This window comes from Panthera pardus, unplaced genomic scaffold (genome assembly GCF_024362965.1).
Source record: "Panthera pardus isolate Hobbes unplaced genomic scaffold, ASM2436296v1 HiC_scaffold_1, whole genome shotgun sequence".
Classification (NCBI taxonomy): Eukaryota; Metazoa; Chordata; class Mammalia; order Carnivora; family Felidae; genus Panthera; species Panthera pardus.
In genome coordinates this window covers 11,505,076-11,519,325 of record NW_026526654.1, presented here as the reverse complement: position 1 = coordinate 11,519,325, position 14,250 = coordinate 11,505,076, and the positions used below count along the sequence as shown (strand labels likewise).

At 51.2% G+C, this 14,250-nt stretch overlaps 1 protein-coding gene across 2 annotated transcripts in view; it reads left to right on the top strand.

Moving 5' to 3' along the window:
* COL4A2 (collagen type IV alpha 2 chain) overlaps window positions 1-14,250 on the top strand; it is a 174,997-nt gene that overhangs the window by 32,382 nt on the left and 128,365 nt on the right. The window lies entirely within an intron of this gene.

The window sequence follows — 14,250 nt, the reverse complement described above, 5'->3', positions numbered from 1 at the left end:
TAGCCGAGGTGGAAGGAAACATCACTGAGGCCCATGGAGTGGACTGCCTTGGATCATGCATCTGGGCTACCCAGAATAGAGATGGTCTATAGCATCTCAAAAGCATTCCACAAATTGCACATCACCGTCTGATGAGGCTGTGTAAGCTAATAACGCATCAGAGTTCTTTGCTTTTGTGGGAACTCTACTGACTCGATCCAGAACACTGGTGCTATTTACACGGATTGGAAGGGGGTCCATCTGGCTGTTTGGGATACCAAGAGCGTGGCTTGAGTCCTTGAGGGTGGGTGAAAAGGGGACGCGGGGCAAAAATGACCTCCATGGTTGAGAGTCTGAGAACCTCCGGTCCAGTGGTAACCCGGGGCAGCCCAGCCCGAAGATGTGACGAAGATGTGATTCCATTCAGCCACAGATGAACCCACAGTCCCCATACCAGATGACTGCCGAATCTAGCAAATCAATCCTTTCTAAAGGCTTTCCATTCTAAAGTTGTAAAAGAAAGAAAAGCAATAAAGAGCAGGGAGAAGACACAGGGCTGTGGTAACATGAAAAGAAAATATTCGCAGCCATGACTCTTCCAGTGAAAGTGCAGGTTTGGCCCCTCCCACTGGCCCTCACTTTGGCACAATGTCTGAGCTCCTTGGGCAGCATCTTCTGAAGGGTGGTCCTGTGAGCCCGGGGCCCAAAAGTCCAGTCCTACAAGCCAGTTCTGGGAAAAAGCAGAGCCCTCCTATAATTCATGAGGATATTTTAAAGTACAAAGAATTGTCAAATGGGCAGAGAATATTTAAAAGTGTCTCAGCGCCACCCTGTCCTTGACCCGTAAGTGGTCTCATGGCAAACTCCAGCTTCTGCGGCTCCAGCCTGGCGGGTGTACACACAGCCCTCGATCATCGTCAGGCCTTTCTCCTGCTGTTTTCTGCTCAGTGACCTTAGGGGCACCGCTGGCTGGGACTTCAAAGGGCCGCAGCCCATCCTGCATCTGAGACGTTTCTGGGTTGCTCCCAGAGAGAGAGTGTTGTCTATTAAGGGCAAAGACTCCAGTGCGCTGGTGGGAGGAAGTGCTGCCATTCACATCAGGCCTGACTGTTTATGGTATGTAAGGGAGCCGTAGCTCCTGGCAGCCTCTCCTCCCGGGGGTGGTGTGCCTGGTGAAAGGAAGTTCTGAATCACCGCAGAGTTGGCAAAAGACCCACAACTGGTCTGCCCGCACGTGTGTTTGTCGGGCGGGGAACCGTGGCGAGGACCGCCTTAGGATGAAACCCCTACTTAATAGTGTCGACACCCCTGCGCTCTCCGCTCCTACCCCAAAGCTCTGTGTCACCTTCTTCTCCCCACTTTCCCAGCTGTGGTCAGGAAATCTGTCTGCTAGGGGTGCACCTGTCTGCACAGGTAAGCATGGGACAGACTCCAAAGGACACAAGATACATGGACAGTAGAAAGGACTGAAATGTAGAAAGGACTGAAAACGTGCTTTAAATCAGTAGGGCAGGTTCATTTAAACAGTGCAGATAAGCAATCAGGATTCAGCTTAAAAACACAATAATGCGGGTAAGAATTATTTCCCCTTTGTCCCTGCTCCTTCACGTGTCACCTTACTCTCGCATGTATTGTGTCGCTGAGTACCTACTGCGGAGACCAATGAATCTGTAATCTCCCAAGGGCAAGGGGCCTGCCCAGTCACCTCCAGACTCCCTGATACTTGCGTGCGCAGCAGGTGGTGGGCTCCCAAAGACGTTTCCTAGGAGACGCCTCGGGGGGGAGTGCCTGTCTACTGATAAAACAACTCAGTAGTTCACCGTCGACGTAGCAAACCAAGCGTGTTAGATGGGGGCAGCAGAACGCCCATCTCAGCCTGGCCATGCAGATTGCTGTCCATGGCGATTCCTTTCTTCTCCTCTGGAGGTGTTTGTACTTTATCAGTCTCTCCTAGCTTCCAGGTCCGCCTCACGGCCACAGTCCTGACATTTCCTGGCCTTTGTTGTGCTGTGGCACAAACTCTGTTTTCCAAGGACAGGAGCATAATAAAAGCGGATGTGAAAGAAGGGCCAGATGACATCACTGAAAGTATTTGAGGAAGTCCACTCTTTTGAATGTTTACAGTCTCAGCATGTTAGTTGTTTGTAATATGATAAGAGCACTTTTGATACACTGGGGGAATTACAAGCCTTGTTGCTCAGACAGTATTCATGAATTTTTATCTTAGGTTCATAGTGACGGAAAGAGAATAGGAGGTCTTGGCTTGAGTCCCAAGTGACCTTGACTCATTGGTTGACCTTGGGTACCACATTCAGCATAGCTGAGATGCTTAAATTCTGCCTCTGCCAACTATTCACTGAATTTAAAAAAAAAAAAAAAGAATTCCATTATTAAAGAGGAATTGGCATACTAAATTTCCCTCTCAAAATCTTAACTCAGAGAAGCTGGTACCTCACGAAATATCGCCTTTCCGAGGTTAATTCCATGAGCTCTGTATAGATTCATCCTCGTGTGAATGCCTACTGAGCAAAAACCCTAGAAGGATTCCACTGACTCCACAAACAAGAATCTCCCTGAACAACGAGGATGTTCACACTTGCTATAATCACTGGATCTGAACTGCAGGGGAGGGGAGGCTGGCATCTTTTTCCTCTGGGTGAAGCAAAAGAAAGGTTAAGAACATGAGTAGCACATCCTTCCTGCCTTGTGCTGAGCACCGTGGCTAAGCTCCTCCCACGGGTTCATCCGGTTTCTTCCTGACAACCCCGAGAGGTGGGGATGGTGGATTCTACCAGGTTTGCAAACGAGGAAACCAGTGGAAATGTGGGATAGGGGTGACTCACAGGCCACAGCGCTGGGGTGCCAGTCTGCAGCCCGTTTCTCCCTCCAAACATGGTGCCCTGGAGAGCCACTCCGGGTGCGTGCCCGTGCATATGTGCACACCCGAGTGAGACCCAGGAAACAGAACCGTGGCACCCCTGAGGCCCGGGAAGACCCTGTGCTCTTGCAGACACTCCAGACACAGGATAAAAAGTGGGCTAAACTATCCTCATCCACCGGTATTACAGAACCGGCCCCTGAGGGTAACAATGTGTGCGTGCCGATTCTGAATTTGCCTTCTCAGTGGAGGTAAGCTCCAAAACTTGGTCTGAACCTAGTGCCTGGGAAATCAGTATTTGGTAAGTCAGTATTGCATTTACTGCTGGACGAGGTCTCCAGGCAGCACAGAAGCCGAGTCTTAGAAGTGCAGTGGCCTACTGAGAAGCACAGAGAGGCAGGGGGTTGGAAACTCACTGTGGGGATATCCAAGCAGATTAATACCCACACGGATAATCTGCACACAGGTAACTAAGGGCCGCCTGCACCAGTCAGGACTCGGACAGAGCTGCTGGCCTCAGAATACATTTCTGCCGTGACTTAAGAGTAGACCTTCATCCCTCGCAGAGAAAACCACTAAGCTCACAGCTAGGGAATCCTAAGTCACTGCTAGTGTGCAAAGGCATACACAGATACCTTCCGAAAGCTGCCCGGCTTGGTTAACTTGGCTGGGTACGCACAAGAGAAAGAGCCAAGCAGAAATGCAGAAATTCTTCCCCAGAAGCCAGGCCAGCAGGTACATAAAAGTGGCTGTGGTTTTGGTATGGACCCTCCTCTGGCCCCAGAGCCGCCGTGATTTGACTCAGATTGATGTCAGGTCTGCAGAGACTTAGCTCCTCTGGTCTAGACTCGAGCCTGCCCAGGCAGACTGCTGTTCCTTGCCTGCCAACACAAACCAGCACCTGCCTTGCCTGGACCAGTCCTTACCAAACCCAAACAGAAATCTCATTGTATCACAAAAGAGCACTGCTAAGGCTCTTTCGTTCCGTTCTTCTTGGATTTTGCCCCCAAATTTAGCATGAGGGGAGGGTTTTAGATAAAACTCTTAACAGGGCATACTTTTCTGGAATAAATAGATGTAGCCACTCCATCGCTCAAGAACAATGTTAAATATTCACTTTTGGCTCCTACGCCGGCACTAACAACATACACGTTTTTATTCATTGCCAGACAATACCAAGAACTGACATGCTGGATAAATAAATAAAATGTAGTGTAGGTAATGTGTGAGGTAATGCAGACACTAAAGGATGTCTTGGGCTGTGTCCCACTAGATGAGCAGGGCATACACAGAACGGTTCACACATATTTGAGGGTGCTTATTCTAAGTCGAACATGAGAAGCTATGCTGTGCGTACAGATCCTCATTCCTAGCTATAATCACATAGGTGGCCTCTCAAACAAGAGCTGAAAGATCCCCACGAGTCGTTTTCCTCGACACTGAGGACTGTATCCCCAAGGTGATAAGAAATGACCGAATGACAGTAGCCTTCATCAGAAATAGTCTTTAACGTGGCCGACTCCTTATTCATTGGGTGAGAGCATTGACACAGGAATGAGTAGCAAGTGAGAGGATATGGAAGTACAGTCTGTTTTGCTACAGTGCATTTTCTCCAACTCAGATCCGCCCATAGACGATGGCGGATCAACGGGAGAATGAAGTCAGCCTAGAATGGAGGCCGTGTTGGGTCATGCGTGGTGCTACTCCGGGCATGTGGTTTGCATGCCAAGTGACAGTGTAGCTGGAGGGAAAGTAGATGAACAGTGAACACAGAAAGCTGTCGAAGAATTTAATTCTGTACATGACGCCCAAGTGGTGGCCTTCACTCCCTGGGCTTGGTGGGTCCGTGCCCCTCCCCCGGAGCACCTATTGTGTCCTTCTTCCCAATGTTGGCCATGTGGCTCTTGTTCTCTACAGCTTAGGGGTCTTACCACTTCTTTCTGCCCCCTTCTGTCAAATTACTGCCTTCACTGCTCTTTAAGATGAAGCCCTATAGTTCCCGTAGTATTTCTTTACTGATCAGGGATTTTACATGTCTGTTCAACTGTGCTATTATTTTTACTGGGATTAGGACTAATTTTATTAGTGCCCTGTTACAAAGTCATGCAGGTGTTGAGTGGTCTGCCTCTAAACACTGTTATTTCCCATACAATCTTGTTGGTTTGGCGTGTGATTTTGCAGAATGTAAAGGCTTTCCAGAAATAGCCCTATGTTGGGTTTTAGCAGAAACACCCACACTTAAACAGAATGAGTAAGGACAAGATGTGAAATCAACACAGGTTTGACTTTGCTGTTCCAGAGGGTGAGTGGCTGTTGTGCTTGAGTGTTTGAGAGGGTCTCGGCTCTGCAGATGGGGAAGGCAAGGCGGGAGGTAGAACATTCCAGGCTGAAGGCACAGCTTGTACCAAGGCGCGTTCCCTGAGGAGGATGGGACCCAGAGGTGTTACGTTCAATGCATTTAAAATCCTTAGCATTCCACCATCGTGGGAAAATATTTTATGAAGCACTCAGTTGGGAGTTGAAATAGGAGACCTTGACAGCCCTGGAGGAGTGGATGGAATAGAACAGCATGTAGACTGGCAGGTGTCAGGAGAAGCAAGGCGGGTAGTCCAGAGAAGCAGGGAGGTGCAGGGACCAGAGGAAGGCCACACACAGAGGATGTACCTTGTGAACTGAGCCTGGGGGGAGCTCTAAAGGACACCAGGAGGAAGTAATTACCCACCTCGCCAGGTGCTTGACCTGAATGTTTGTGTCCTCCCAAAATTCATGTTGAAATTCTAACCCCAGAGGTGATGTGACTGGGAGGTGGGCCTTTGGAAGGGGATTAGGTGGTGAGGGTGAAACCCCCACGACGGGATCAGTGCCCGATAGAGGGGCCCACAGAGCTCTCTGGCCCCCTCTCTGCCTCATGTGAGGACGTGGCAAGGAGATGCTGTCTGTCAATCAGGAATCAGGTGCAGCCCTCACCCGATGCCGAATCTGTTGTTGCCCTGATCCTGGCCTTCCAGCCTCTAGAGCTGGGAGAAATAAGTTTCTGCTGTTTACAAACCACTCGGTTTATGATACTCTGTTATAGCGGCCCAAATGGCCCGAGACTCCAGGCACTAGTGATTAATAAAAGCATGAATGGCGGCATCTACATTAAGGGTAGAGAAGTAGAAGGAGCGGAGGGAGGGTGACTTCCAGAAACTTCTCCATTGACAGACCCACCAAAGATGTCCGGTCAGTAGTCAGGGGACAAATACAAGCATCCAGTATCCCATCTCGTTCTGCCTGCGTGTGTACCTGTGCACTTGGATATGCCAGCCCTGGCGAGGTGGCTGGCGTTGCATACTGGCTCTCAAGTTATGCACTCTGAAGAGCCTGGGCAGTCGCCAAGCGACCACCTTCCTGGGAGAACCCCAGCCTGGGTCCTGCGCTGGCACACTGGTCAACCGGGCGGCGCCCTGGCCTTCGTGAGCCTGGGTAGGTGGCTGAGGAGCCGCCACAGGAGAGTGACAGGGACAGGTAAGGAGGCACCTGTGTGAAGAACTCAACGAGCCGTTTCAAATGCTTGCAAAGAAAGAGAACTCATTCTCGTTTGATACTTGGGAGACTGTGTTTCATTTGTAACTGGAGACCTAGGGAATCCCTGGCAGGAAAAGGTTCAAGAGCAGCCTTTGGAGTCAAGTGAATAAGCTCGAGTTCAAAATAGATTCATAAACGTATCTAAACTGCTAGAAGAATAAATCTTCAGAGGTCTTAGGAGCTGAGACCGTGGCTGCTATAGGTCCCGCGGGAGGCAGCGGATGTGGTGGGAATAGCGAACAGATTCCAGGAAGTCTGTTGCAATCGGAAGTAAAAAGCACCAGAACTCAAGTGGGCTAGGCATTGGGTGATGGGGAAGCACCTGAAAACGGAGGCAGTTTGTACTTGGGACAGGAATCTTTCCTGCTTCGGGCTGGAAATTACCTGCCTTTCCAGGCATCCTCTCTTGGCACTGTGTCGTCTCCTAAGGCTGCCGGTGGAGTCCGCTGACCGCTGACCCCCAGCCTGCATGGTTGCCTGGTTGTGCCTGCCTGCATCCCGACTACAGCCTGGGCCCTCGCTGTCTAGATGACTCAAGATCAGACAACTCCCAGTCTCCACCCAGCACCTAATAAGGGACCCAGCCATGAGGCCTTGGTGCCTCCTGGCTGAAGGCCAGCTGGGTCCACCAAAAGGACACAGTGAAGGAAGAGGGAGGGGTGCTTCTGGAGAGAGCCCATGTCACCTGCACTCATGGCAGCTTGTTAATGTCAGCACCTGCGCTGACCCCACGCATGCCAGAACCCCCCGGGGGCACCCTGCCCTCCTCGCTGGGGAGGACACACAGGCGGGCTCTGCTTGTCGCCCCAGGAGCAAAGGAGGGTCCCAGGGCACAGCCTGCACAACAGGAGCGGCCACGCCCACCCGTTCCCGCCCGCGTGTCCTCACCTGCAGGCAGGCCCACCCACACGCTGAGATCATTTCTAGCCTTGGGCAACGGGTTTCTAAGGAAGCATTGGCTCATGCAACCTTGGCTGGGCGCTAGCCCTCATTCCTGGCTCTGGGGCCCCCGCCAGGGAGCTAGGCCTGGTCCTGGAAGGTGCGGGAGACCTCATGAACACATCACTGAATCCCCCCAGCAGACCTGGGGCACAGTCATTATTGTCCCTGCTCTGTGCAGAGCGTGCTACAGTTCAGCAAAGTCAGGCCACTTCCCTGCCCAGCCCCTGCCCCCTGCCTCATCGCCAATTCTTCTGGCCAGCCTCTTCCGGGCCTCCCCGGGGCTGCTCTTCCGCAACTCCGACACCTCGCATGCCTCCCTCCTTTGGGCCGCCTGTAGGTGTCCTAAGCACCGGTGATGTAACTCGGGGAAGCGTCTGGCCTCGGCCTTGGGCCTCCCGCACTCCCTGTGGCCGCCAGCAGCCCGCCCCGTCGTGCCTGATTCCTGCTTTGGGGGTCCTCCGGCCAGTCCTACGGCTCAGCGCCCCAGCCCCAGGTCGTCTCGTCAGTAGCGATTCTGTGTGGAAAACACCCCTAGACCTCTGGCTGCAGCGCAAGAGAGGGTGGAGACGTTGGCCCGTTGTTGCTCGTAAAAACATACAAGTATATAACGTCACGTGGCTCGTGGCCGATGACTAGGGGAGGCCTCCCGGGACGTCTGCTGGGCAGGTGAGTCAGCAGGGGTGACGCTGTCCCGCAGGTATTCGCCTGGCCCGAAGTCAGCCTAGACCATCACCCTGAGAGACCGGCGCGTTGTCTGCCCTTTAAACTCATCCTGGCCCTTCTGGTTCTTTTTCCAGCACAGTGCCCTCCCCTCCTCCTGTATTCCCCGAGCCCCCAGCCCCATGAGGACAGGCCTGCTCTGGAACTAGCTGGAGTCTGAAACAGGCCCCTGGAGTTGTTGGCTTTACGTGGGTCCGCACTTTTACCCGTCATTTATTTCACCGCCTCTACCTGGTGACAGTCCCAGGACCATTCTGGACTGGCGCATCTATCCTGGGTGCCCTTGAAATGCGTTAAACAAAGGACACTGAATGGGCCGCGTTTCCCACCTGGCTTACAGGGAAGGAGGGCTTTGTTCGGTGTGGAGTGGCCGTGGTCCGCGTTTCCTCTGCCATATGCTTTGGCTTGCTAATACCATGTTGGAATTATTTCCTTAATTTCTAAAGCTGCATGTGCGGAAATGGCTTATATTTCCTGTTTTGATAAACTAATAGAATTTTACTGGGAACCTTTTTCCCAAGTTGGCTTTCTTCTTTGTTTTGGGCCTCTTTTTGGATTAAAAGGGTAATTCTATAAAGTCAAGCTTGACCAGACTTGTGACAAAAACAAAGACTTGTATAGATTTTTTTTTTTTTTACCTTAAATATGAAAAAGGACTACTTTTTTTTTCTGCAGTAAGGAATGTCTGTCTTCTGTGTCTGTTAGACTGGGTTATTCAGTAGCCCCCTGCACAGGAAGCCTGGGTTCGATGCTGGGGGCAGTCCGGCGGTAAAATATCTGTAAATTCCCTACAGAGACTTGCTCTTTTTGGCTGGAGGTATATTGGCTGAGAAAGACTTTCTTGGACAAGAAGTTTCTTGGAATATGTGGAGGACAAAATATTCTTTGTTTTAGGACAAATGAGTTTTGTTCTTGGGTCTTCATATAAATTTGGTTAATACTCATTTCTTATGTGCAATTTGAGAACAATGCCCAGCATTTTTACTTGTTTCATTTGTAAATATTGTATCAACCTTACACAAGACTCACATCTGCAGAAACCTGGATCTGTGTCCGCGGGTTTGCTCCCTTAATATACATGGATGGTTCACACTGATGGTTACAGAAATAGCTGGTCTTCAAGAGTCCAACTCTTTTGTGTGCTTTATTTCCTGGCATTCAGATTGTTATTTAAACCTATTTTTAAATTTCCTAAATATGAGGACAAATCTGCCACTGGGAGAAGTGAGAAAAGCCATTTTCTCGATGGTTAGAAGGGGACCGCTCCTCAGACATCTCCAGAAGAATGTGTCTGTTGGGCTGGGCGGTAGAAGAAAGCCTTTCCTCTCTGCCTAATGCTATGTGATACCCAGGGAAGGTAGCATGGTTCTCCGCTCCCCTGATGTGAGTCGATTGCTCAGATAAGAGGCCGGGCCAGCCGCACATGGGACCGGATGTTCCCTTAATCCCGCAGCTGTGTCTACACATACCTACTCCGACGAGACTGGGTTCCATTTATAGATGGCAGAGAAGTCTGTTGGCAGCCACAGAGCCCGTGGCTCAAGACAAGAAATTCTCTGCTTGAACCTGATAGATGCCGGATCCAGGAAGCTGGAAACTGGCCTTCTTAGAAGGTTCCGTGACCCCTCTTCTCCCAGAGACAAAAGACTCCCCAAGGAATGGATCTTGCACGGAGGGGGATTTGGATGTGTCTAGGATGAACTGAAGGGCCATGCAAATACACATATTTTTAAATCTGTCTAAATGGAATGACGCCAAAATGGAGATAAGGTTCTAAAGAAAATAATTTCCATATAAAAAGCTGACCAAAAAAAAATCTCTTGCTCAGAGGCCTCCACGTTGCCCCCAGGAACAATGTCAGTGGCATTCCACTTGAGCAGACTATCCAAGGTTTCTAGAAAATTTATCTGTGCCTTTACATTGCCAATTGGCTCTTAGGCATTCCAGGTCATTTGTAATTCCTAGAATTTCAAGTTAGCACAATAAGGCTGGCTACCAGTTCAGGGCAGGGTAAAATTCAGAAGAGAAGAGTCTAACAGGATGTTCTGCATAAGGAAGAGAGAACTGAACGTCTTTTTGGCACGGTGATTGATGAGGAGCTCAGCTACGGAGCCCTGAGTGCCCAGAGCCTCCCTATAAACAGGCCCCAGGTGGCTGGGGTCAGAGGGAGTCTGGGGATGGCACTCTTCTAGAACAACATGCCTGAGTCCACTTTGGGTGTGGAAGCATGGAACCCGTGGGGAATATGCTTCCTGCTCCACTGGAGGGCGTGGCTTCATGGGAGGCCGCTGCAACATGGAGAGTGTGTTGGAAAGCGGGTCCTGATGCAGGACCTCTGAGGTGGAGCCTGCGTTCCTAAGTAATGCCCAGGCGACACGGACGCTGTGTCCACGGAACGCGCTGAGGTGCCGAGGGTCCAGACGGGGACGGTAGCGTTTCAAGTGTGGGCTGATCACCTCTTAGACGTTACATCCAAGGCAGGAGGTGGGAGCCCCAGCCTGCAATCTATCAACCCCCTTTCCACACCCCTGCCCCGCCCACCCTGTGGCGTGGGCCCAATACAGCCCCAAAGGAAGGAGCCCAGCTAAGTCAGGTTCCTCCGTGACCGTGACTGTGACCGGGCCTCCCTGACTCTTCCTCCCACAGCCCCTCTTCTTCATGGCACTCGCCATAATTTAAAGTATGTAGGTTCCCTTGCTTGTTCACTGAATTTTCTTGTCAACTGGTGCGTGTCGTCTACTCCCCACTTTACACCCATGGCCCATCGCCGTGCTCGGCCCAGAGTAAGCCTTCGGAGAAGAATAAAGGAAGGAACCAATGAGTGGATTTAAACTATCTCCAGGCCCCCTCCTGTGGTCATGTTTGCCAGGAATTGGGGGGGTGGGAGCTCTCTCACTGCTGCAGCTGAGGGAGGGGGTTTCCCTGATCCCTCCAAGCTGGGAGGCACATGGCACCGGCTCCTGTGTGGTTCCGGAGCCTGGGAGGGGGCAGTTTCTGCGTGAGTACGAGGACCTGTGAACGCGTGCGTGTCAGATTCAGGCATTCTCAAGGGGGTGGAGGCCCTTCCCGGTTTGCGTGGATCTTCACCATAACTGGTCCCATTTGCGAGTCCTGCTCTGCCCAGGGATGAAGGACGTCCAGACAAGCTCAGCTGAGTGGGTGTAACGTGCTCCATGACAGTGGACACTTTCCACACCTCAAGCAGGGTCCCCAGGAGCCTCCTGGCCCTGGGAGCAGGGTCTCCTCTGTGGACGTCGAGATGCTGAGTGCAGTGACAGACACAGCTGCAGGGGGCCATAAGGGGTGGAGGACAGAGTGCGGAAATCTTGCTGTACAGAATGATGCCCATGGGAATTCAGACTTGACGTGAGAATTTACCTGATGGTCCCCAGGAATCTCGGAGCCACAGACGGAAAGCATGACTTCCTAGAGACACTGAGTTTGAAGGCCTAGACCCAGGCCAACCTGCCATCTTCAAGGGTGGTGGACGGACTCTTGAGTTGAGTGCGCGGTCAGGGGAAACTGGCCATCTTTACCAGGGAGGTGACAGGAAGGATCGTGGTTCGTCTCTGAGTTGCATTGAGCAGTCGAATCAAGGCGGTGACCCAAGGGCTCAGAGCGTGGGCAGCGGCTGGTGGGAGCCCTTCGTGTTCTGTTCGGGGACATAGAGGACCCACACAGCAGTTCACAGACTCTTCATCCGGGGTCCTCAGGAGGGCATTCGTATCCTGAGAATGTTTCAGAGCCCACGTCCCGTCAGGGAATACCAAGGCTCAGGTCTGAGACTTGTTCAGTGTCTAAGAGATGTCTGGAGCACACGCTGTGCTCTAATAAATCCTTGTGTGCATCCTGGAGTCTGACACTCCAGTTCGTGGTACTTGGAGCTCTTAGATACCAGGATTCATGAGGTTCCCTCTGCAGGATGTGCAAGATGCCAGGTGTCGATGGGAAAATACACACACTCACGCACACCACATCACATCACACACACAGGCACACGGGGCTGGCATCTCTATGATGGAAGTTGGCTGTGGCTTGTACAGGGAGGCCTGCCTCTCCATGACCATTCCTCACCTCCTGAGACAGGGTACCCGAGCCATGGCACACGGTTGAGGAAGTGTCAAGATTGGGAGTTATCAGACCTACAAGTCCCAGCTCCAAAGCAAAGCGGCACTATTGAATTTCAAGCAGGTTATGAAGAACTCACCTCTGTAACTAAGTCCAGTGTATATCCTAAGCCTAGGACAGAAAGTCTGTTAGATCGATTCAAAACCTTCAAAATCATTTCAACCGTTGATTTATATCCAGGGATTTGGCAAGCGGGCTTAAAATCAAAATTAAAAATAGCCTCTCAAATACCAGATGGAGAATGTAAGTTTATGCTTCACCCTTCAGACTGAGGAGTCCCCCTACCCTTTCCAGACAACTGGCAAATGAATTACTGTGTGAACCAGGGACACCTGCCAAGCCACCTATTCACATCCCAGTCGTATGTAATATGAAGCAGAAATGTGGTGACCCCTCTAGACGTCTCCCTTTGGCATTCAGGGTAATCCGTAAAACCAATGGCTTAGCATGGAGCTGGACTGACAAAAACCAAATATTCAAAATCGTGGGATTTTAAAATGAGCCCCACTAGAGACGAACATTGAAGCCATAAAAAAAAATGGCAAATACCTAGAAACATACTTTGAGGGCCTGGAAGGATTTTAAATGTGTTTACTTTTACACTGTGGAACTCAAAGCTATTCTCACAGGAAGATAAGCAAGGGATCCAAAAGGCTTCGAGGTGTTGGTCTGAGATTCTCAGATTTGTTTGAATCCTTCAGAGTAGTGACTGATGCATCAGAGACTAGAGTAGGTAAAGGGCTGTTGGAGGGACACAAGATCCCTCTTGTAGAAAGTTGCTAGCCCTGGAAAGGAATTTATCATGTCTACAAAAAGAGCATTGAGTAGTTATTGTGATCTTGGGTAAACTCCAGCCAGATAGTTTTGAGTCAGAGTTCACTTGTGTGCCCGTCCAAGGCTGCATGTCCAGGAAGACTGTCATAGACTAGCAGATGTCACAGAGGTGGCCAAGGCAACACCGTGTCCCTTTCCACATGAGTATCAGTACCAAGCCAGGAATGGGGAAGATTCTGGCTGATGCTCTAGCACAAGAAACAGAAAGCTTAATGGAGGGAGTCCCCAGGTGACCATCCTGTTTAGTCATTGAGACTTAACTTAGAAGAGAATGGGACAGATGTGGGAAAATGCTCTTGTATGTAAAGTTGGAACGATCTGTTTTCTGGGGAGTGTTGCGTGCATGGTAAAGTTTGGCTTGGCGCTCACCGGAAGCCGACCACTTCCAGAGCCCCTGGAGTATCAGTGCCTGACAGCCGGGCAGTCTGGCCCAGGGTGACGTGCCAGACAGGGACTCCCCTGCTTGCTGCCACTGTAACTCACCTGTCATGCAGATGGGAGAGACAGGGCTCATTAGGAAGGGGAGAGAAGAGGTCAACCTAATTGTCATGTCCGTCCCACTCAAAATGTTTAGTACTGTCAGTGGTCTGAAAGGAAGGGCTCAGACATGGTCCAAAGTCCAAGTCCTTTCTTTACCTGAAATACTGAGATCAAGGGCAAGAAATGCCTTGGAATCCCATTGGAATTGTCCAGGCACAGAGCTCCCTGACTTACTCACTCACTTCATTGAAGAGTTCTGTCTCGGCATCCTCGCGAAAGCCCCTTCCCTCCATCCCCTCCTCCCCCCACAGACCAATGAGTCTCACAGAACAAAGGGACAGGGTGTCCTCTGCTGGCACCACTGGGGATGTCGAGAACCTCTGTGGCAGAGGTGAGGGTTTGCACCTCCTGACAGGTGCATTTGCGAGGTCCCCCTCCCCATCGGAAGCCCCTCTCCCTTTAGTTCAGCAGGATCCCTGGTGTATGATGGGGGCCCAGCATTGAAGGTAGCCCAATCCTGCTCACCCTGAACCCCCCTCCTCTGGGATGCACACCCCACATTTCCCAGAGAACGAAGGGCCGCCTCCTGTGTGCCTGAGTTCCTCCTTCACTCTGAACTACGTAACAGAGTGTCCTTACAGGCTCACTTCACACGGAATCCTGCACTCAGGGAATGTTCTCCCTGACTGTCGAGACCCAGGACGTAGCTCGGCATCTGGCAT